This window comes from Cupressus sempervirens, chromosome 9 (genome assembly GCF_028749045.1).
Source record: "Cupressus sempervirens isolate cs-2001-9-10 chromosome 9, ASM2874904v1, whole genome shotgun sequence".
Lineage (NCBI taxonomy): Eukaryota > Viridiplantae > Streptophyta > Pinopsida > Cupressales > Cupressaceae > Cupressus > Cupressus sempervirens.
The window spans coordinates 146,995,680-147,018,718 of record NC_143126.1 but is presented as its reverse complement, the minus strand read 5'-3'; the positions used below and the strand labels follow the sequence as shown (position 1 = coordinate 147,018,718).

The 23,039-nt window shown below is 33.8% G+C and overlaps 1 pseudogene across 1 annotated transcript; it reads left to right on the top strand.

The window, feature by feature from the left end:
* The first annotated feature begins 18,975 nt into the window (after positions 1 to 18,975).
* Positions 18,976 to 22,588, top strand: LOC149537939 (putative disease resistance protein At5g47280; annotated as a pseudogene). The gene is made up of 5 exons (XR_016355943.1): positions 18,976 to 19,871; positions 20,071 to 20,492; positions 20,569 to 20,924; positions 21,309 to 21,517; positions 21,648 to 22,588. The product of XR_016355943.1 is annotated as a putative disease resistance protein At5g47280 (transcript).
* Positions 22,589 to 23,039: the final 451 nt, after the last annotated feature.

The window sequence follows — 23,039 nt, the reverse complement described above, 5'->3', positions numbered from 1 at the left end:
ATAACTGGAGTTCATGTTGTAATGTCCTTTTTGGAAAACAGTATCTTATATACTCCAGCTAGATTGGTTAAGCACAATTCCATTTATCTGGAGATTGGTTTGGCCTTCTCTAAAATATTGTTATATATTTCTATACCCGTATGGTTGATCTTTTCATGTTAATGTCTTCACTTAATTATAGAGCGATGCATTGGGTGATTAAGCTTAACAAAAGAAGAGGATCTGTACCACTAGTTTGGCTCAACAGAAGGATCTAGCCTCACCATGCCAATAGTTTGGCCTAACAACAAAATAGAAAGACCTAAATGGTCATGTCATGCTAAATAATATGGCTACCCAGATAATTGCATGACTTAGCACTTGTACAATTCCTAATTAATGACTTATTGATTAGATTGCAACACTTAATACCTAGTTGCCTTGGAATGCAAAGACATGATCATACACCAAATTCCACATTAAAGCCCATGTTTATTGCTAAGGATTTTCAAGGTAGAAGATGCAAGTGTCACAATTTTTACTAGTATGGGTAGTCATTAATAAGAAACCAAAAGAGTAGATCAGAGCACAGAGATATGAATAGAAAAAATTATCTGTCAATGGTTATAGCCTATCCTTTGAATAGTACCTTTTGAATGAGAATGTAGTTTCAAAAGTCAAAATTTAGTCTTTAGTTCCAAGATATAACAGGTTGGGATAGTTTATACTAAATAAACTTTGTAAAAGTCATGAGAATAGTGTCATGTTTAACCACAATAGCATGTCCTTTAAAAAATTAAATAAATTTGAGTGTCTCCTAGCCCATGTAGTTGCACTGATATGTGGACCTTGTTTTCCATTTGCCAGCTTTGAAGGGGCATGGAGGTTGAAGGAGAGGAACAATGCAGTTGAACTGAATACAAAGAGAGTTAGTAAGTGGAATCATTGTGGATGGATTGAGAGCAATCTGTGCAAGATAGTTGTGTTGAATATGGCATCCTAGTTGTTGCATCTCAAATAAGAATTCAATGTTAACAATCATGAGAACAATAAATATATGACCTTAGTTTCTTAACCCTATAATGTTTTTCTATAAATTTCATTTTCCTTCATCATCATGTAATTATTTGTTCACAAAAGATCACACGCCATCATTTGAAAGGGTTCAAGGCATATCACTCTATCAAAATATAAATAGTTGTTTATTTTCTCTAAGTTACCAGATTCTCTCTAGCAATCCTATGGTTCAATTCTGTACAAAGTCTGGTCCTTGTCAAATACTCTTGTAAAGCTACAAATTTTTTGCAAATTCTATCAGAGGAACCCGAGAAAAATTTGCTGTCTAGACCTAGGCTGAATTTGGTCTCGAAATTTTTAGACATTTTAAAAGTGTTTTTTGACCTCCCAACCAAATTGTGACCACTAAAACAACCGAAAACCTGTTTATATGTCATTTATGCATCTGTGTATGAAAATGAAAACTTGCTTTTAAAGGAAATCCAAATTGACAATAGGTGACATCTAAATTGGTGAATATAGAGGAATGTCTTTAAAAAGATATGATACCTTTGAATCTGGGACTTCAAATTTGTATCACAAATTTTGATATAGCCTAGTTAGAAATGCTCTAACCAATACAAAATAAAAATTCAGATAACTGTGCACTTATATTTTGACAATTCCTTTCATTCTCAAACTGTCCCCTTGAGATCGAAGTATGTTCCATGCATGTGACCAAGCAAGTGTATCAAGTTGTACGTATGGCTAAATGATGCAATTAACGTCCTACTGAACTGAAACATAGATTTGGTGGTGTATTTTTCTATGTTCTTTTACTAATAGCATATTCAAGTATGGATTTAATTTTTTTTGCATATGTATACACACACATACATATTTTTTTATTTTTAAAAAAGTTCCGGCAACTTAGGATCATTTCCTTAATAACTATTTTTTATTACATAAAGTAGATCTATTTGACAACTCTATGAGCTAGTTCCAACATAAAATAAAAAATTTATCAACTATTCAATCAAATGAGGAACAACATGACAGTCTACCTAAGCATATTTGGTATACCTGGTACTAAAGATGGCAATTTGATTTAAAAATGAACTCAATTCGGGAACTGAAAAACCCACGCATGATAGATGTTGTTGCCTCTTTGCCATAACCTATATTCGTAAAGTAAAGTTACTCTAACAGATCAAAAAATCTGGAAATATAGTAGGGCTGCAAGTGGGGGAAAAAACTCATAATAATAACATAGACATATATATATATATATATGTACATATACATATATATATATATATATATATATATATATATATATATATATATATGTACATATATATATATATACATATATATGTACATATATATATGTACATATATATATATACATATATATATATGTATATATACATACATATATGTATGTATATATACATATATATATGTATATATATATATGTACATATATATATGTACATATATATGTATATATATATGTATGTATATATATATATATATATATATATGTATATATATATGTATGTGTATATATATATATATATATATATATATATATATGTATGTATATATATGTATGTATATGTATGTATGTATATGTATATATATGTATGTATATATATATGTATGTATGTATATGTATATATATATATGTATGTATGTATATGTATATATGTATGTATATATATATATATATGTATGTATGTATATATATATATATATGTATATATATATATATGTGTATATGTGTGTGTGTGTGTGTGTGTGTGTGTGTGTGTGTATATTTGAATATAATTAACAAAAAACTATATGTAATATTTATATATATAATTTACTACTAATAATATTTATTATATTTTATCATTAATTGTATTAGATCTATATTATTAAATTATTAATAAATAGTTAAATACACACATAAGGTTTCTCTTATTATAATAAACATGTTCAAAATCAAAATATTTAAAAGCTAGACAATTAACAACATTCTTCAACAATTGTAGATAATCTAAACATCCCACACATGATCTTTCTGATTGGAATATTGATGCTATGAAGAATATGTCATGTCAAACAAAATAAATATCTGATCTAACCTCCTTCACACTATGACAAGGATGTAAAAGGTCTTTCCCATCCATTAGGATATGATGACTCATCATATAAAGATCTTATTGCATACTTTTCCATGATGATGCCATATACACTATTATAGGATAATAATCCAATTTTTCACACTCTTACTCGTAAGCCATTAAGTCCACAACCATGAAATCATTTTAGTTAGAAAATTGACATCACATAAGGAATCTTATGCTGAAAAGAAGCTATCATTCTTATCATAATATTCCACAATTGGATTATCATCATATTGGCTAGTCTGAGCAACATGACCTCTATTTTTTCACTTGTTTTAGGGGAGATGGCATACTTTTAATGAAAACAAACTAGTTTCCTTATCACAATGCTTCCTAATTGGTTTATCATCATATTGGCTGGTTTGAGCAACATGACCTCTATTTTTTCACTTGTTTTAGGGGAGATGGCATACTTTTAATGAAAATAAACTAGTTTTGTCATCACAACATTTCATAATTGGTTTATCATCATATTAGCTGGTTTGAGCAATGCAACCTCTCTCTTTTTAACTTAGTTTGAGGGGAGATGGCATGCAGAGGTCTCATAAGAATAGAATTGCCACTATTTTCATTGGGTGATTTGTAGAAGTAATTAAGGCCATCAAGTAGGTCAAGCATTGACTATCTAGAAATGAATATCAAAAGATGGGTTATTTTGGATTACCTCATATTTCCTATTGAATCAACGCAATCCATAGAAGAAATCATATGATTGGGAGAATGATTTGTAAGAGAAAAATATAGATTGGACCTCCATATGGTTTTTAATGTTTATTGGACTATTTAGCAAGAAGTTTTTTTGGTGATTGGAATGGAATTTAGAGCACCGTTCTTGGTTTGAACTCCCAAGAGGCATGGGAAGTATTGGAATTGAAGAACTTGAAGGTTGTGGCTAGGACAAGACAATATTATGGTCACATCACTTTGGAGATCAAGGTTGATACCATCAAGCAATGGTTGTGTTGTAGTTTCGAATGGAACTGTTAATTGGCGATGGTAACTAAATGTTGCCCTTTCTATGATTTGTGTCTTAGTCTTTTTGTAGATCAGACTAGTTTTTGAGTTTGTCTAAGTTTTTTTGGTTCTGTGATAACTACTAAATATCCATTTGATCCATGTCCACAATTCCTTTTAAAAAGCAACATGCTCTTCCATATAAGGGATGACTTCTTCTCCTTCCTTGAAATATTTAATCCTGTTAAAAAAAAAGCCCACTATATTAATACATCAATATTTGAGTTTTTAATAAACCTATTAAGACTCTATTTAGGACCTCTCATGATGGATTATGGAGTGTGATTTAAAATGATGATAGATTATGGAGTGTGGTTCAAAATATTGATGCAAATAAATTTTAACAATTCAATTCAAAAATACAACACATTAACATCATAACATTCTAATCCTTTGTTTGGTTCAGAATTTGGATTCAACATTTCCCCTCTTTAAGTTTTGAAGTTATTGAATTCAAAAACATGACATATTAACATCATACCCATTCTAATCCTTTGTGTGGTTAAGGATTTGGATTCAACATTCCCCCTCTTTGAGTTTTGAAGTTTGTATATATCAAAGAAAAAATGAGAGAACTAATAGCCCTATAATGGCTTCAAATGTAGATTGTTCTAGGAAAATGAAGAATAAGGAGATACTAGTCTTATATATATACTATTGAAATAAGGAGAATGGAGCTATTGATCTTTAAGATAGTCTCAACTTCAGATTATGTATTACTTGAAACAAAAATTAAGGAATTGAGAGGCATTAGTTGCACAGTCAAATTCAGAGATATCTATAAAAAATTCATATAAATAAATCAATTTCTTTTTTGAGTATAGAACATTTGAACAATAATGGAGAAGTTGCTAACCCTCTATATAGATTAAATATAAATTTCTCAAAAAAATAGAAAACAAGGAGTCGCTCTGAAATACAGAATGCTACAACAAGAAGAATGAGAAAAGAAAAAAATGGGGCAATAAATGTACCCTTTATGGGATTCTAGTGGACTCACCAGTGCCAATTATTAAAAATCAAAATGTCTGCATCTCTCCAGTGTTGTTATTGTTGAGAAACCACATCAATTCTTAGTGTCTCTCCACTAGTTTTCCAGTTTGGCTAGACCAGGAATGGAGCCCATGAAAATTACATGGAACAATTGTAGCCTTATAAATCATTCCCAATGCTCAAACTACTAAATCCCAGTCAAGAGTTTTTGGTTTCAAAACTTTAAAATGAAATTGAAAATCGCAAAATACCTTTACAAAATACTAAAGAAAATAGCCATCATTTTGGTGTGTATGTTGCTTTCATCATATGGCATGTCTACTCTCAAAATATAGAGCATGGATTGCCACTGGTTGCAGTTAATGGAGTCTCCCACATAAACTAGTCTTCTGCCTCTTAATGCTTCCAACATTTGCATGGCATCAAACCTGCAGACTAGAATATCAAAATTACATAAATAAAAGTGTATAAATGTAGTGTTGATGATTTTTTCTAGGTTTAACAATCTAAGAATTTATTTCATGAGGGAAACTCTCTTAAGTGCCTCAAACAATGTGTTAGTCTATGCTACAAACAAAAACCAACATGAGCAAAGTTCACAACAATAAGAATACAAGCTTCAACTGCTTTCTAAAGCACCAAATTTAAGAATTCAACTTTACCACCCCTATCTCTAATAGAATTGGTCAATGTCCGACAATTAAGTACAATATAAAATGCCTGGCAACATTTTTATTCAAATTTCTATGAAGATTGTGCATGGATGAAAATTATGTTCCAAGGATGCATCCTTGAGCTTTTCTCTCTGTAGTCCATACCCAAGACGTTTTGGGCACATGGTAACAAATTGGAAGCATCCCCAGGCTGTCGCTTATTTATCAAGGCTAAGAAAAAACCTCTGAAGACATATGGAGAAAGCCAACCATCCTCATCTAGAAAATCCCCAAAAGCATTCTACTTCGTAAAATAGGGTTGTGGAAATTCCAAAAAAAGAAAAAGAGGTCACCCTTTTTAAAACCCTAAAAGCATCAATAAACCTACCATATTCAATTGAAGGATCACATAACATGAGCAGATAGTTGCCCCATAATATAACTCTTGCAATAGCATTTATAAATAGTTAAATCTCGTCAACAGGATGCCAATTTCTATTGTTTAATTTAGATTGAGCATTGTGTTTTAAGTTTGTTGAAAGAAATTATATAATCTTTGCATTCATTGTGTGAGCATAATAATACAAAGGGCATTTGATTTATATGACAAAAGATTGAAGTTATTACAGTGAAGTAATAGGATTAAGAGACCGATTCAGAGCAGAATGAATTAGAGTACATAATAATATATACAATACCTTCTTTTGATTGTGTTTCACCTTTGATCTCTGCAACAATGTCATCTCTTACATTCCACTTCGCCTCTTCTATATCCAAATAGGATTCTTTTCCTATTAAGTGCAAAATTCCTCCATGAAACATGTCGTTATTACCCCTGCTGTGTTATTCAAGCATGAAATCTACCCTATGTCATGCTTGGTAGCCCTTGAAGGTTCAAAATGTAACCTTACGATTTGGGAGATTGAAAAAATGAACAAAATAGAACTCATGTTTCCCTCCAAACTTTCGACCTGAAAAAATTCACTCAATAAGTTTTCCCTCTTGCTCTTGGGAGATCGAAAATTGGTAAATTGAAAAAAATAAATTCCAAATAAAATATCCACTAGTTTATAAATTTCAACCACAATGGAGGCGTATAAAATAAACTCCAAATAAAATATCAACTACTTTATAAATTTCAACCACAATGGAGGGTCTTTATGGAAGGGTATTTGGAAAATTATTTCATATATAAGTAGTATAAATGAATGATTTTGCTTATGAAACAAAGATTGTAATAAAGAATGATAGTTTCTATTCAACTAAGTATTTAATTATAGAAAATAAAATAAAATTAAAACAAAACATTCTAATATGAGATTATATTATCAGTAAGATAATGATTCATTTATTGAAGTCACATTAATAAAAGCATTGTGAAGGGTAGCTCTAATTTGTTATTATATATTGATTATTTAATTATATAAATTTAATATTAAATTAATTAATTATTTTAATATAGAGGGCATTATGTCTTTTATGGAATTAGAAAAATATCAAATTAATAATAATTAAATTAATATTGAAATTAAAGTTAAGTAATGAAATCAAATTTTAGTTATTAGTATAGAAAGTTAATTCATTTTTATTCTTATTATAATATCTCTAAATGTTTTTGATCAATCAATTTTGAAATCACCAAATTTTTGGCATGAGATAGGTGTAGATGGAGCTCCTACAGAAAAAAACCTATTAGTGAATAAACTATTCTGGTGAATGCAACTTTAATATTACTTGAGCTTTTTGAGTGGATCTAGATTTCTCTTATTCAATCTAGATGCACTTTTGTGATATTGTGATTGGATCCTCAATGAATTTGTATTCAATGTTATTATCAATTCCCAAAAAGCCATCAACAATTTTGATATTTCTTCCAAAACATCACAATTTCATATTACACATTATTACATTGCTAGCCTTAAGGCTAATCAAATAGCCTCTAACCTGATCACTATGGATCCAAAACTTAGTGTATAGACTTTAAATCAACTCATAGCCTCATTAATTCAAAAATGCAGTATCAAGCTCCATAAAAGAGGCCTAAATCAAACCTATACTCTAATGACTAATTATTAGTGACTAATTATCCTCTCACTTATTTAGTCATTTGTTTGATATTTTATTTAGTCACTTGCATTTAGGTGACTAATTATTGGTGGCTATCTATCTAGTCACTTATTTAGTCATTTATTTGGTAGTCTATTTAGTCATTTCTATTTGGTTGATCTTGTAATTTTACCCAATGGCCAAATTAGTCATTTGTTTAGTCACTTACACTTCTAAATTGCAAAGAAATTGTAAAATGTGATCAATCTTAGGCACATGACTAAAAGTTTTAGTGGTGTGACTAAAACTCTTAGTCACATAGTCACATATTTGCCAAAATATACTAGTGCCCTCAACTGTGGGCTCCTAACTTTGCACACATGACTCAACACTAGGTTGTGAATCAGTAATACTAGAGCATAAACCCACATCTACTAATTCTACTCAAACACCAACATCATAGTTGAGTGACCTATATGTGCCTATGTCCCACCTGAGGAAGCAACTACCTCCTGCACTATAGCAACACCATGAGATCTCACATACAAATCTCCAATAATAATCTTGTCCTTGAGAGAGCCAAAAGTATCAGCGATAACAACTGCATCAATTGTCTTTGCACTATCTGTAGCAATAGCTCTAGGAGCCTCAACCTACTAAAGTTCAGTGCTGCTAAGTCCATTGTCAACTCTGCAAATAGGAATAGCGAGTGTCATACTAAATATAGGTACATCTGCATCAGGGACTTTTGTTAGGGAAAACTCAAACTTCCTTCCTTGCAACCTTGATGTCGGCCTTTTAAAGGCAAAAGCCATACACCTTGCTGCCATTTCAATTATCTCTAGATTTGACAAGCTCTCCCTCAATCTTTGTTGATGAAACTTAAGTTTCTCCATGCTCTCCTATAGAGCATTCATCTTTGTGCTAACTTCCTCATTACTCCACCGACTTCTAGAACCATTAGCCCTCTTTTGTTTGTCCTATGGGTTCATGTGCTCAATCATAATGGTGATTGCTTACAAAGCCTATGCCATTCACTCTTATCCTATAACCATTGCTCTAAAACAATTTCTTATTTCAAGATCCTCGTTCCTATTATCTCTTGGTGGGCTACACTCTTGCCTATCACCTATGGTGTTTGGCTACTTGATAAAAACTTATTCTCTATCAACAAAGCTTGTCTGATAGTGAAAAATCTATGCGATCCAACCTTGAGTGGCTGCATGTGATTGCTAAACCCTCAAGATGGCAGGATTTAGCTCTAATACCAATGTAGTAACCCCAACTCATTATAACTTCTTCAAACACCAAAATCTTCTCTAGTTCAATTGTTCAAAATTTTGTCAAACACTTTGCAAGAAAGCTTTGATACCAATGTAATATCCTCTTACACGGAACTAATATGCAAGTGCAATTCTTTTGGTATTTTCAATGCAAATACTTGGAAACTAGATATGAAATGCAAAACAATTGACATACAATAATGACTATAGTAATGCCAAATTTTGATTATGAATTATCACATCAAAATCATATGCTTATGAAGTACAATGATAACTACTAATGGTTACAAGAGGAACTTGATAATAGTGATTCCTAAGAATGGAAACAAATCAAACATAGATATTGCAGTGTGGCATTGTGCATGTGTACTATAGCAGCCAAAATCTATTCTCCAATTTAAGCACAAATAGAACTCCTGAATTAAAGCTTTCCTGAATACCAAATTCAATGGATATTTCACCACCTCAAATTGTTGCAACACTGAAGAGTTGACATTCTCCAATGGCTGACTAAAATCAAAAACTTTAGTTTCTTCTCCCAACTTAATGTCAAATGCAATTCATAATAATCGGATGATAAACAATGAAAATTTTGCCTCTATTTATACTTTTCCTTCACCCTTCTAGAAGTAAATAAAATATTAATTAATTGCATTTTCTAGAAGCTTCCTCCTTCCAATAATTGATGCACTCTCTAAAAGCTTCTCCCTTGCCATATAATAATTAATTGTGTTTCTAGATAATTAAATTACTAGAAGCTTCCAACCCCTTCCAATAATTAATGCACTCTCTATAAGCTTCTCCCTTGCAATATAATAATTAATTGTGCTTTTAGAAAATTAAATTACTAGAGGCTTCCCCCTTTCCAATAATTAATGCACTCTCTAGAAGCTTCTCCCTTACAATACAATAATTAATTATGCTTCTAGAAAATTAAATTAATAGAGGCTTCACCCTTTCCAATAATTAATGCACTCTCTAATAAATTAAACTAATTAAATATAAAGTCACCCCTTTTTCTTTTTCTTTTTTTAATGACTTTATAAGAAATTAATTTAATCAATTTCTCCTTATTTCTCCACTTACCCTTTAGAGAATGTAAAGGCTAAGACCTCCATTGAGATGCTAAAAAGATGGGGCATTACACAAATATTTGAATTAATCACACTATAGTTTCTAGGATATCCCTTGATGAAACTGAAACCCTGATTATCAATAATATTTATACTAATGGGCTATGGGATTACTGTCAATTCAATGGTCTTTTTGTTAAATGGTGTGAAGAAGACCCCTCTAGAACTCTAACTCAGGATAGGATCGAATCCACCTTCACAAATTAGGTATGCATTTCTTACCATAAAAATAATGTTATTTTCTTAGATTGTTTTATACTAGAATTAAGGAGAAAAGCATTGCATGGAGATCTAATTTTTCTGAAAGGCTATCATTTAAAATTTGTAGGATGGGAACCCAATTTTTATCAATATCCTTTTGACAATATTAAAGTAATGAAATAGATTATATTACAGGATGTTCCAATAGAATTACTACAAAGCTCTATTCTCAGCCATATAGGCAATTCATTGCGTGATTTTAGAGGATTTGAGGAAGATTTTGTTTCATCTAATAATGTTAAACTCTCGATTGAAATGGAATTTTCTAAAGTAAATTTTAAAAAATTAAGTATTATTAAAAATAATTCTTTATATTACTCAGAACCAAAGATCTTCTTTGGTAGGATCTTTGAGAAAATAAATTGACAACCTTCTTTGTGTAAGATATGTAATAATCTTAAAGATTTAAATCTCTAAACTCATACGGGTCACCCTTTTCTATTCCAAATCTTGACATCTCCTTCAACCTAGATGGAGGAGGTTTTATTATTTCAAATAAGCCATTCTCTCCTACACTAGGTATGGTGGGAGATCCTCTAGAGCCTATTACTGAGGAAGGTGATATTGTTAAAAATTAGGAGCTAGAGGATGTGGCTCCCTCTACCTCATAAACATTGATCTGTGAGGTTGTTGGGCTTGTTCTAGAAATTAATTCCATTATAGAACCAGTTTTTAATCTTATTGTTATATCCAGAAATGTTCTTGGTGTTCCCCTTAATTCTACTTAGACTCTAGTTGTAAAGGAGCCTCTTGGCCCATCTTTCATAGCCCCTCAAGCTCCTCCTATAAAAGAGGATGCTTTGTCTCAACATAGTAAAATCTCCTTTACTCATGGGATGAGCAAGGAAGAGAAATAAGCCTTTGGTAATCAACTTACTAAAGATCTTATCAATATGTGCATAGAGGAATTAGTGAAAGAGGGCCTCACTATTGAAAAGGATAAACTAATTGAAAATTTTTTGAAGCTTGGGGGATAAGGTTACACCCAAAAGGATCTAAGGAATGATTTAATAAGGTTGGAGAATGAGGATAACCTTAGAGGTCTAGAATAATCTCAAGAACCTTGGGCCTCTCTAAACCTAAGCAAGTCCCCTAAGAAAAAAGGCAAAAAATATCAAGTCTTAGGATCAAACTAAATTGACTAAACTATTTGATGCAGGGAAGGGGAAGTTCCTTCCCATGGAGAAATGTAGGTCATTACATGGAATATTAGGGGCTTAATCACCCCTAACAAACAATGCTTATTAAATTTTTATCTTACCCATTATAAACTTTATATAATTATGATTCAAGAAACCAAAATGAACCAGAAAGAGTTAAAAAAATTTGGGAAGAAATCAGGTTTTAGGAAAATCTTTGGAAGCCCATCCATAGAGGGATCAGGAGGTTTGGAAATCATTTGGAACCCTGGTTCAATTTTTCTCACTCCCATTAAGTGGGAAGGGTATTGGCTATTTGTTCATATTAAAAGTCTTAACTCTAATCTATAATTACCTTGTTAAATATGAATGGGCCTACACCAACAACAAAGAAAAGATTCCTTTGATTGGAACTAGACCATGTCTTGCAAACTATTAAATCCCTTTGCATTTTTTTTTCCTTTTCTTTTTGTGGGGGGGGGGGGGATTGGAATTTAATGCAATTTTACAAAAACTATTTCTCACTTCTTCTACTTTGTATTTTTAAGCTAATAGGCTTGTTCCTTGGAGACTTGTCATTGGAATCGTTTGATTTTGTGGGGCAGTTGGACACCAACAAAGATAAAAACAACCAAATAAATAGTTTTTCGATAGTTATAAAAAATAGAAATCACCTGTAGAGGCGGTGGTGCAAAATTTTGTGAAATGTGTACGTGAGATTCCAACCACACACTACAAAGAGCTAATAATTTTACACAGTGCAGTCAGAAAAGTGTGGTTGAATGGTCCATCCTAAGTTGCAAACCATTATGATGGCAATGATGACCTCTACAGGTGTTGTACTATTACAATCTTCATTCAACACAAAGTATACATTTTTCATTTCCCATACAATAAGTCTTAATAATTCATTAAAGGGTATTTTAGATAATGAAATCACTTGCCAAAAAATGATTTTCCTTTTACAACCATATGAATCGAGGTATAAAAACCATAACTAAAACTGGCTTTAAATGAATATAAGGATTAGAAGGATAAAGAGAAATCATATTTGGAAGAAAAAGATGAGTTAATGCCTTATCCATTGGGCAACAAAGTCAAAGCAGGGGAAGGGTGACTGAAAAATATAGGCAAAAATGCACACAAAAAAAACCAAAGGAAACATAACAAAAAGACACATATCCTACAATATTTAAAAGAAGGGAAATAAAAGAACATTCAGGTTAACCCATTCATTGGTTGTGGGAAAAATAACCCCTTCCTCCATAGGGACCTATATGCATGCAGTCTAGTTTTACTAAGGATTGACTCGAAATCTCCTGTACTATTCTAGTTGAGACATTTTTGGGAAGCACATTTAATTTGTGACCTTTAATTTACCATACTAAGAGAGCCTATACATGTGGGGGCTACTACTCTTTAAAAGGAGGGTGCTTCTTTCGTTGGGTAGGAAGAAATCTTGAAGATCTCAAATCCTAGTCAACACAACCGAGTTGAAGACGATGTTCAAAAAATATATAGAGGTTTTTCTTTTTTCTATCTCAATGGATTTTTTCACACCAAGAATACATTTATTTATTTATTTGAACATAGGGTCAAATTGATCGAAAGAAGGTTCACCATCCTCTTTATTTCCCAAGTAGGGGTACTCCTAGTAAAGGATCTTTTCATGAGCATCCCAAGTTTTTCCTCGTACCTCTTCGTTTAGAGTAGTACTTGTAAGAGGTGTTGAATTTGTGTGATCCAATAGTCTCTAAGTGGTAGAATCCTTATCTAAGGCACTTCATAAGTGATACTAACTAAAAATCTTTAGAAGGTTGTAGTTTAAAACTCTATGATTCAATTATGCTCTCCTTTAAGGTGTTCAAGAAGGATCATCATGTGTATCACTAATCTCTTCTAGAAATTGGGAGGCATCTTTGTAAAGATTCATTTAACCCTAATAAGGGGTGGCATTAAGAATAGAGTCACTAGCTAAAATATAGAGGTATGGGGAATTGAAAAAAAGTATGATGCCAAAATAATCGTCAATATAAATAATATTTAAAACAAAAAATTTAAGAGATTCATTGATAAAAATATTTCTAGTTTTTCAAAATAATGAAAGATTCACCAACAATTTATATCTTTTTTTGGAGGGGGGTTTCTTAAAGTTTACCCTAATCTCATTTAATGACAAGGAATGTCATTATGGCCTTTTTAAAAAAAAATCTCACTAGTGAGAAAGTGCTTACTTGTCAAGGTTTCCAAGCCTTGGTTGAGGGTTTCCAACTTCTAAGAATGGGTGACAAGGTCATCAACTTGTAGGGACAAGGTGGCATTTAAAGCATAGTCACATCTTGTAAGCTTATCAGAACTACCAATGAGATGACATCACAGATTGTAATTATGGAGAGGGAGCTAACCTAGCGACTTAGCAATGGGCAAAGAGGGAAGTGTCAAAATGGAGGGGTGTAAAAACCAGATCTAACACATGACAAAGTATGACAAAATAGCAAAGCTAAATAGGGAAACAAAAATTTCAGAATTGAATAGAGTAGATATGCACAATACGATATTTAATTTATATTCAACAAAGTACTATAATTTTTATTACACACTCTTGTGATGGGAAGCTGGTGTATTTATAAGATTTATGTAGCCTTTAAAAATTTCTACAAACAAATATGACAGAGAAAGTCTAGAGTTTTGTACAATATTGTTCAAGAGAACTTTTGCATGCATAATAAAGAACCATCTACCAACAAACATTATTCCAGCATAATTAATAAACATGTGTCTTTGACCCTTCTGAAATGACAATTTTATCTTTGGTTGTTACTAGAGTTTGTATTGCTCCCCTTAAAAAAAAATGTTGTTTGATGTCTGACATCGACCAAATGTCATTCAATATGCATGAGAATTGGATGATTTCTTGACTTTATTTGCAATTGCAATTCTTTATGTGCATTTTGAACATTTGGAAAATAAGGTTCACATATTCCACCAAAAATCTTTTTCAACATGTTCTTCTTCAAAATGGTTAGGGGATTTGAACTCTATGAAACTTCAATGCATATTACTCCATCTTCTCAAATCATGAGAAATCTTATAAAGATTCGTTTTCCTCTTGAGAAATACAAAATACATGGTAGAACTGAAATGGCTTAAATCCAATTTTGTTCTAGATCAAAGAGAGTCACATTTTTCCATTCCTCATTCTTCACTTGATTGGAGGTCAAGTTAATGACAACTCTAAATTCAAGTACAAATCTAATGCAAAATAATCAATCTACAAAAAATCCAATGCAAATGGGATGCTTACCAAAATAAACATTCAATGTAAATATGTCATTCAAACATTTCATGGAACATTATCGACCCATTTAATGACAAGAAATCACACCTTAGTGTGCATTGGGTATGTTGTAGAGATAGGGAAGGTGAAATAAGTATTTGTCCCTTTATGTGTCTCTCCCCATCATCCTCTCTCTATATGTCATTTTCCTATCAATAGATTTCTCTATCTTTTTTTTTTTTTCATCCCATCACTCTATCTTCATCTCTATTTCTATCTTCCTCTCCCACCTCCATATCCCTTTTCTTCTCGATCTCCATACCTTTGTCTATATCCTTACTATCTATCTCTCTTAGTCTTCTCTCTACACCTTGCCCTTTTTCTATCCTTATCTCTCCCTTTATCTTCCCTCCTCTCTCTCCATATCCCTATTTCTCTATCAATCTCTCTCCATTTTTATCTCACTATCTCTCCTCTCTCCCTCTATATATCTCCCCCTTTCCATTTTCTAATATCCCTTTACTTATCCTTGTTATCTCTCTATCAATATATTTCACTACTTATATCTCTTCCTATCTATCTCTCCCTCTCCATGTATTTCTTTCTATCTCCCTATTTTTTTTACTATCTTTACCTCTTGATGAATCTCTAACTCTATCTATTTCTCTTCTATCTTGTCACTCTATACATATATCCCTCTCTATACCCATCCACATCTCCTCATTCTCTCTTTGTGTGTGTGTGTGTGTGTTATTATATTTATATTTTCCATTCCCACTCTCTCCCTTATCTCTCCCTCTCCTTTCCATATCCATCATTTTCTCAGTCTCCATCTTCGCACCTCTCTTTATCCCTGTACTCTCTCCTTCTCTTCCCTCTACATCACTCCCTCTTTCTTTTCCTCTCTCTCTCTCTCTCTCTCTCTCTCTCTCTCTCTCTCTCTCTCTCTCTCTCTCTCTCTCTCTCTCTCTCTCTCTCTCTTTTCTCATGTATCCTTTATAAATATTTTCTATATAGTATTAATTAAATTAATATCAAGACATTAGATTCTACAAACTATATTAATTAGATTAGGCTTTGGATTCAACTATTCAAATTTTATTTGCCGCAAATAATGTTTCAAATCATACTCAATTCAAACCACCATCAAGAAATTGTATCAAGTTAATTTGTACAAATCTAATAGTATTATTTTCATACCTATCTTTACTTCTTTCTTCCAATCTATCTCCCTCCCTTGTTTGTATCTCCTTACCTTTCCTCACCCTCTCTCCCTAGATACACATCTTTTCTATCTCCCTGCTTTATTTGTATCTCCTTACCTCTCCTCACCCCCTTTGCCTACATATGTAGGCTTTCTTTCTCCCTCCTTTGTCTCTATATCCTTACCTCTTGATCTCACCCCCATTCCTACATATGTATCCTTTCTATCTCCCTTCCTTATCTCTATCTCCTTACCCCTCCTCACCTGCTCTCTTTACTTTTGTATCCTATCTCTATGTATATCTATCTATCCCACTCTGCGTCTCTCTGTTACTTGTCTCTAACACATTTTTTAATCTCTCATTCTTGCCCTCTCTACATCTATATTTTTTTTATCTCTCCCTCTCGTTGTCCCTCTCCCTCTCCCTCCCTAGCTATATGTTATTAATTCTACATGTCACATATTCATTCTAACTACATCTCACCATCTATCCCCACCCTCTTCTCTATACATATCTTATTAACTTTATATGTCCCATGATATTCATTTCTACTATAACACATTATATCTTTGTCTCTATCTTTCTCTCCTCATGCATATTTACCGTCTTCCCATATATATATTTCACTCTTTCTCTTTCCTCCCCTCTATCTCTTATATATCTCCACCTCCATCCCTAGATCTCCTCTTCTCATCATCTCTATTTGTTTGTCTTTATCTTCTTTCTATATGTTTGTATCTTTATCTATTTCTATAACTATCCCTCTCTAAATCTCCTTATATACCTAACTCTCTATCTCACTATCTCACTATCTCTTTATATGTTTGTACCCCTTCCTTTCTATTTATCACTATCTATTTCTCTTTATATATTTGTATCCCTTCCTTTATATCTCCCTATTTTTCTATATTTATATCTCTTTTCTTGCTCAAACCCACTGCCACATAATTGTATGAGCATCAAAACAGGGGATGTAATCCCCAGTTGCTAGTCAACGTACCACATAAAAACCCATGTTTCTTTTCTTTCGTTGTAGACTCTGATATACAACCCTCATTGTTTTCTACGCCACTAACAACTCTCTTCTATTGTCCTCATCTTTTTCTCTTACTCCCAAGCTCACCAAAGTATTCAAAAATCCCATTATGCTTGATTCATCTCGAAGAGCAAGTCATATCAACAAAGGAAAAAAATACACTTGAAAACAAACTTACAATCGAGCATGTCATCAAAGCCATGTGAATACCTAATATCCAATTCGTTAATCAAATGATAGAGGAGATGGATAGAACAAATATTGAAAGTAGCCTGAGTTGGAATAAAGATTTCATGCTGGTATGATCCATGGGATACCTTGACTTTAATCATATGTCCAGCTACAGAAATTCCATCGTCTCTACTCTGCACTAACATACCTCTAAGCCTCAATTCCCAGTCGATATTATTACCCCTTTCCTCTGCACTGCTAGTGGAAGGAGTGAATAGTGAATGACAAAGGGATTCTAATAATACCATCTAATCATATTCTATAATACATGTCAATTCAATTCTCTGTCCATGGCTAGTTGCTCCCAATTGCGTTTCATCTTTTCTTAAATCGATCCTATCAATTCTTCATTATGGGACTACTCTACATATGAAGAAGGTGATGACAGAAAAGACACAGGGCAATGATGACTGTAATGAAAGTAGCCTTCAATGCCTTACCTAAACCAAACCAAACACCAGAGGCAAACTTTTTTTTGTTGAGTGGTGAAAAGGTAAGATCTATGTCTCAAATCCTCTCAATAGTAGTCATTCGCTCTCCTCGATTGTCTATTGTTAGATGGAAAATTTATCTCCTCCTCTTCATATAGGGAACACCTACGGCGTAATAATTCCTAGTTGTGTCATAGATGCTCCTATGCACTCACCATGATGACCTCAAGGACCCACAAAGGAAGTCATTCGAATCTTGGACTGTTTCCTTGGAACAAGAGGTCTTCAAGGACAGAAGAGTGGGCTCAACGATAATTTCTCTTTGGCATCTTTTACAAAGTACACGAATCGACACGTATTTACTTACTCCAAATGTTTACACCGCCAAAGTTATGCACAACTTTGTGCCTCTCATTGCGGCGATAGAAAAGTCATTAGAAAAATAATGATGAAAAGTCATTAGAAAAATATTGATGAAAAGTCATGAGAAAAATATTGATGACCCGGATGATTGGAGAAGAAGAAACATAGAAGTTGTGCAATAGAGAGAAGAAGCCGAGAAAGATGGAGAATGAAAGAAAATTATTCAGCCATGCTCTCCGTGTGCCATTTTTTAAGCACACAACCACCGCGTACTTAATTTTATGATGTCCAAATGGTTGCCGTAGGATTCACGGTTTGATATAAAATCTTCAAAAAAGTAATGTGAGGTTATCATTTGGTTTCTCAAAATCATCTTATTATAAATTCGAACTACATTTTTAACGTTTGTTTGACAACACTCTGTTCTAGTTCACACTATCAAATGAGTCATATAATTAGAAGAAGACCAGAAGTGGTTCGTCCTTTAGAAAAAGAGATCGTAACTGTATACTGAATCATGTGTTATCGGTGTGTCTAAATGATATCATGCCATGCTCATATTGGAACATATGATAAGTTATATTGTGCATTTCATGACAGATGAGGAGCGGGAATTATGAATTATGAATCGCAAGTATACGGTCGTTTCGAGCTTACAAAATGGTGCGGAGAAAGCACGCTGACTAGATTCTTTTCCACCTTCCTTCCTTGCAACTTCCCTTCTTTTGTCTCTTGATACCTCAAATACTTTACGTAGTGTTGTGTGCAATTTCCACGTTTCTTCCTCTCTAATCTTCTTAGTCATCAGTATTAATATTCTTTACGACTCTACCTTAAATACTTTGAATTGTTCCAAGCGAGAAGCACTTGTTTTCTCTGTTTCAGCGGGTTCAAAGGAACTGACAGTTCCCTGCAGTCTGCCATTAATTTGTCTCCTCGGCTGCTGCGAGTGTCAAAATAATTTCACAATGGCCGAACTGTTTGAAGGAGCTGCCGTGGGACTTCTCCTCACAGTGGTTTATGAAGGCGGTAAATCCATATACAAACGTTACAAAAACAGTGATCTGAAGGAACTTGAAGACACTGTGAAATGTTTGTTGCCAATTCTCGATGAGTTACACGAGGTGAGTTTGGAATCGACATCAGAGGCGTTGCTGCCAAAACTTGTAGAGTTTCAAAAGAAGCTCGAAAAGGCACAAGATCGAAAGAGAAGTGTAAATCTCCAAGAGATCGAGAGGGCGATCGCAAAATTCCAGCAAAATACGCTTATGCCCACAATGGCATCAAATCAAATCAAATTGCTGAATTTGTCCCGAGATATGAAGGATTCTTTCTCCGACCAAATGGAAATGTTGTATGGGTTAATACAAAAATTAAAATTTGACCAAGAAATTGGTTTCAACAATATAATATCCGAATTTGATAAAAAAACCTGCTGATTTTGGTGGGCAAATATGTGAGGTTTCACAGCGGGATCGAGAGCTCTGCCCTCCTCCAGATATGCCGAGCTGTTTGGTGGGTTTCAAAGAACATGTGATGGAGGTGAGAAAACTTGTTTTGGAGGAGGGACTGGATGTGGTTGGAATTACAGCTATCGGCGGATCTGGAAAATCAACACTTGTTACAGCCCTTTGCCATGATTCTCAAATCCAAGGTACCAATGGCTTGTGCCCTGTTTTTGGGTTTCAATCATTTCGAGGTTTAAAATTCTAGCCAATTGAATTTTTCTGTAACTTCATCTTGCGCTTCTTTTATGATTGTATGGAGTTCTACATTTATACAAATATTACATAATTTTTCCATAAAACCAATTCAATCTTATATTCACCACTCTGAATTCTCATGACTTGCAGACTACTTTAAGAAGAGAGTAATATACATTGTCGTTTCAGAAAGCCCGGATCTCCTAACTATTCTAAAGAAAATGTGGAGGAGCATTGTTGGTGGCCCAGAACCAGATTTTACGAATGTTGAGGATGCACACAACAAATTGGAATCGGAAATAAGTTCAAGAAGAAATGAACCGATTCTGGTTGTATTGGATGATGTTTGGCAGTTTTCTCACTTGAAAGAAGTGTTATTCAAAGGGGCGCAATACATGACTATTGTAACAACTAGAGATAAGAAGATCATACACTCCATCCTACCATGGTTCAACAAAGGCCATTATCCCCTGCCATCGTTACAAAAGGAGCATGCTCTCACACTTTTTTGTCGCTGTGCCTTTGGCATGCCTACCACTCCAGATACACATGATGAAGAACTGGTCAAACAGGTATCTACTACTCTCACAAGAACAGTAAACTTCCCTAGATTTATATGTATATCTAATTTAGCCTCTTAATTTGCAGGTACAAGCAGAGTGTAAAGGTCTGCCACTTGCCCTTCAAGTAATTGGCAGGTCTCTGAATGGGGAGCCCGACCGCTTTTGGGAAGAAACGAGGGATGAGCTTGCAAGAGGAGAAATCTCAGATGATAATCAGAAAAATGTCCTCCTTAAGCGCTTGGAAACAAGCATAAATGTGCTGAATCCTGGTGAAAAACAGTGTTTCTTGGATCTGGCTCTATTCCCCAAGGGACGAATGATTCCTGCAAATGTATTGTTAGACATTTGGGTGTATGTCCGTCGAATGAGACAAAATGAGGCCATTCTTCGACTGCGAAAGTTTGAAGCTCGTCACCTGTTGGACTTGAAGAGGAATCCTTGGTAAGAAACCTTGCTGCTACTTATTTCCATCTGTTTTCTGCTTGTGCTCGATGCTAGTTTCCCTGGACGCAAAAGGTTTTGAGTACTATTTTCAAAAGAAGAGTTTAGTTTCGCCATACAAAAGTTAGAATCGTGGAGTTATATATTTGTTTAAAGATTTGGAGGTTATGTGTCGCTGATTTGCAGAGAATGTCAATTTTTTGCCCAGAACAAACTTTCATTCGGAGAAAAGAAAGTAAAGCCCCTTTTCAATGTTATTCCAAGTTTCCATGACCAGGGATGGAGATTTGAGAAAATTGTCCCCAAATCGCACTGAATTCCTTTTTAACTTTCACTTGATCTCTTGTAATAATCTGTTTCCTTAACTTTCGCGGATGATTCCAGGACCCCAGAAAGCACAGATGATTGAATGAGTAGCTATTCATTTTCCCAACATGATGTAATGAGACAATTGGCTCTGTTTTTGACGGAGCAGGACAATCAGACTCGTTTGAGGAGGTTTTATATGCCTCAAAAGCAATCTGAATTACCCCTAGAGTGGCAAACTGATGGAAATCATTCATCTGGAGCTCAAATTGTTTCCATTCACACAGGTAATCTGCTCTTGTTTATCGTAATTCAAATATGAATGTGGTATTGTTCCCTATCCAAAAACTTGAAAATTTATCGCTCGAAGAGTTTTTAAAACGAAAATTAACTTCTATGACTGTTGGGAATATACAGGATCAATGAAGGATACACAATGGCCCATAATGGAGTTCCCTGAGGCGGAAGCTTTGATTTTATATTTCACTGCAAATGACTATTGCATTCCGACATTTTTGGAGAGAATGATAAAGCTCAAGGTTCTTATCATCCATAATGACAATGCAAAACGAGCCAAGCTCAGTGGACTGGCTTGTTTCCAAGCACTTCCTCAGCTCAAAACTCTCCATCTTGAAAGGCTCATAGTTCCTTCTCTACATGAGAACTGCAAGGGCTTGAACAGTTTGCAGAAAATATCTTTTAGTCTTTGTGAAGGGCTTGGCAAGGATAAAATGTTGAACTTGCCCGCGCTTTTAGAATTCAATGTGGACCACTGTAGCGATCTGGAAGAGTTGTCGGCAGGAATCTCTTCTTCAAAATCCTTGGAAGTTTTGTCAATTACTCATTGCCATAGCCTTGCAAAGTTACCTGATGATTTGGGGAAGCTTGGTTCACTGAAGGAGATAAGATTGTGTCAATCTCCAGGCCTGAAAGCACTGCCTCCTTCCATCCGCAGTCTTGGAAAGCTAGAATTGCTCAACATCTCATCGTGCATGGGTTTGAAGGTGCACGGGAGTAAAAGCCCTGATTTGAAGATAACCCTTCAATCATTAGCTCAACTACCATCGCTAAAAAGGGTGATTTGTGATGAGGACAATAAGCATCTGTTCAGAAGGAACTTCAAGCCTGATGTCAGAGTTGAAGCTCTGGTAGAAGAATTCAACTTGAACTGGCTTTTTTGGGGAACAAACTGAATTGGTGATTTGTAAACGTAGAATTTGACAGTAACCATATGTAGTATGTTGGATTACTGTTAGCTATGTAGGCCCTTTTCGCCCCTGCTTTTCCATGATGGAATATGTGTGTTTCTTTCAATAATTTTAGTGAAAGACTTCGGCCGTGCCACCTATTATTATCAACATTGTTTTCTATCATTGTACGGTGTAAGAATATTGTTTTTTAGCCAATAGGCTTATTATTGTGAGACTTGCCGTCGGAATGTCATATCCGGCGGTGTTGGATGCCACTTATTCAAACATGGCGCATTAATATTTCATTTTCCTCTTTACAATGTTGAGAGCTAATCATTCATATATTTTATTTTCCGATTTACAATGTCACAGAAATCATTCATTCATATTTTAAATTGATGCCAACTCGTAATAATTTAATTTAAATATATAGTTGGAATGTTTTTGCATCAAGCTAGCTAGAAAAAGCATTAGAAATAGTGTGTTTTGGGATCTGCAATAATTTGAAATGGCTATGCACAACAACACGAAGGTTCATAAAATACCCCGCCACTACATCATTCACGTTATAAAGGTACCAATGCTTATACTGCTCTTCATTTATTCCTCCCAAATCTCC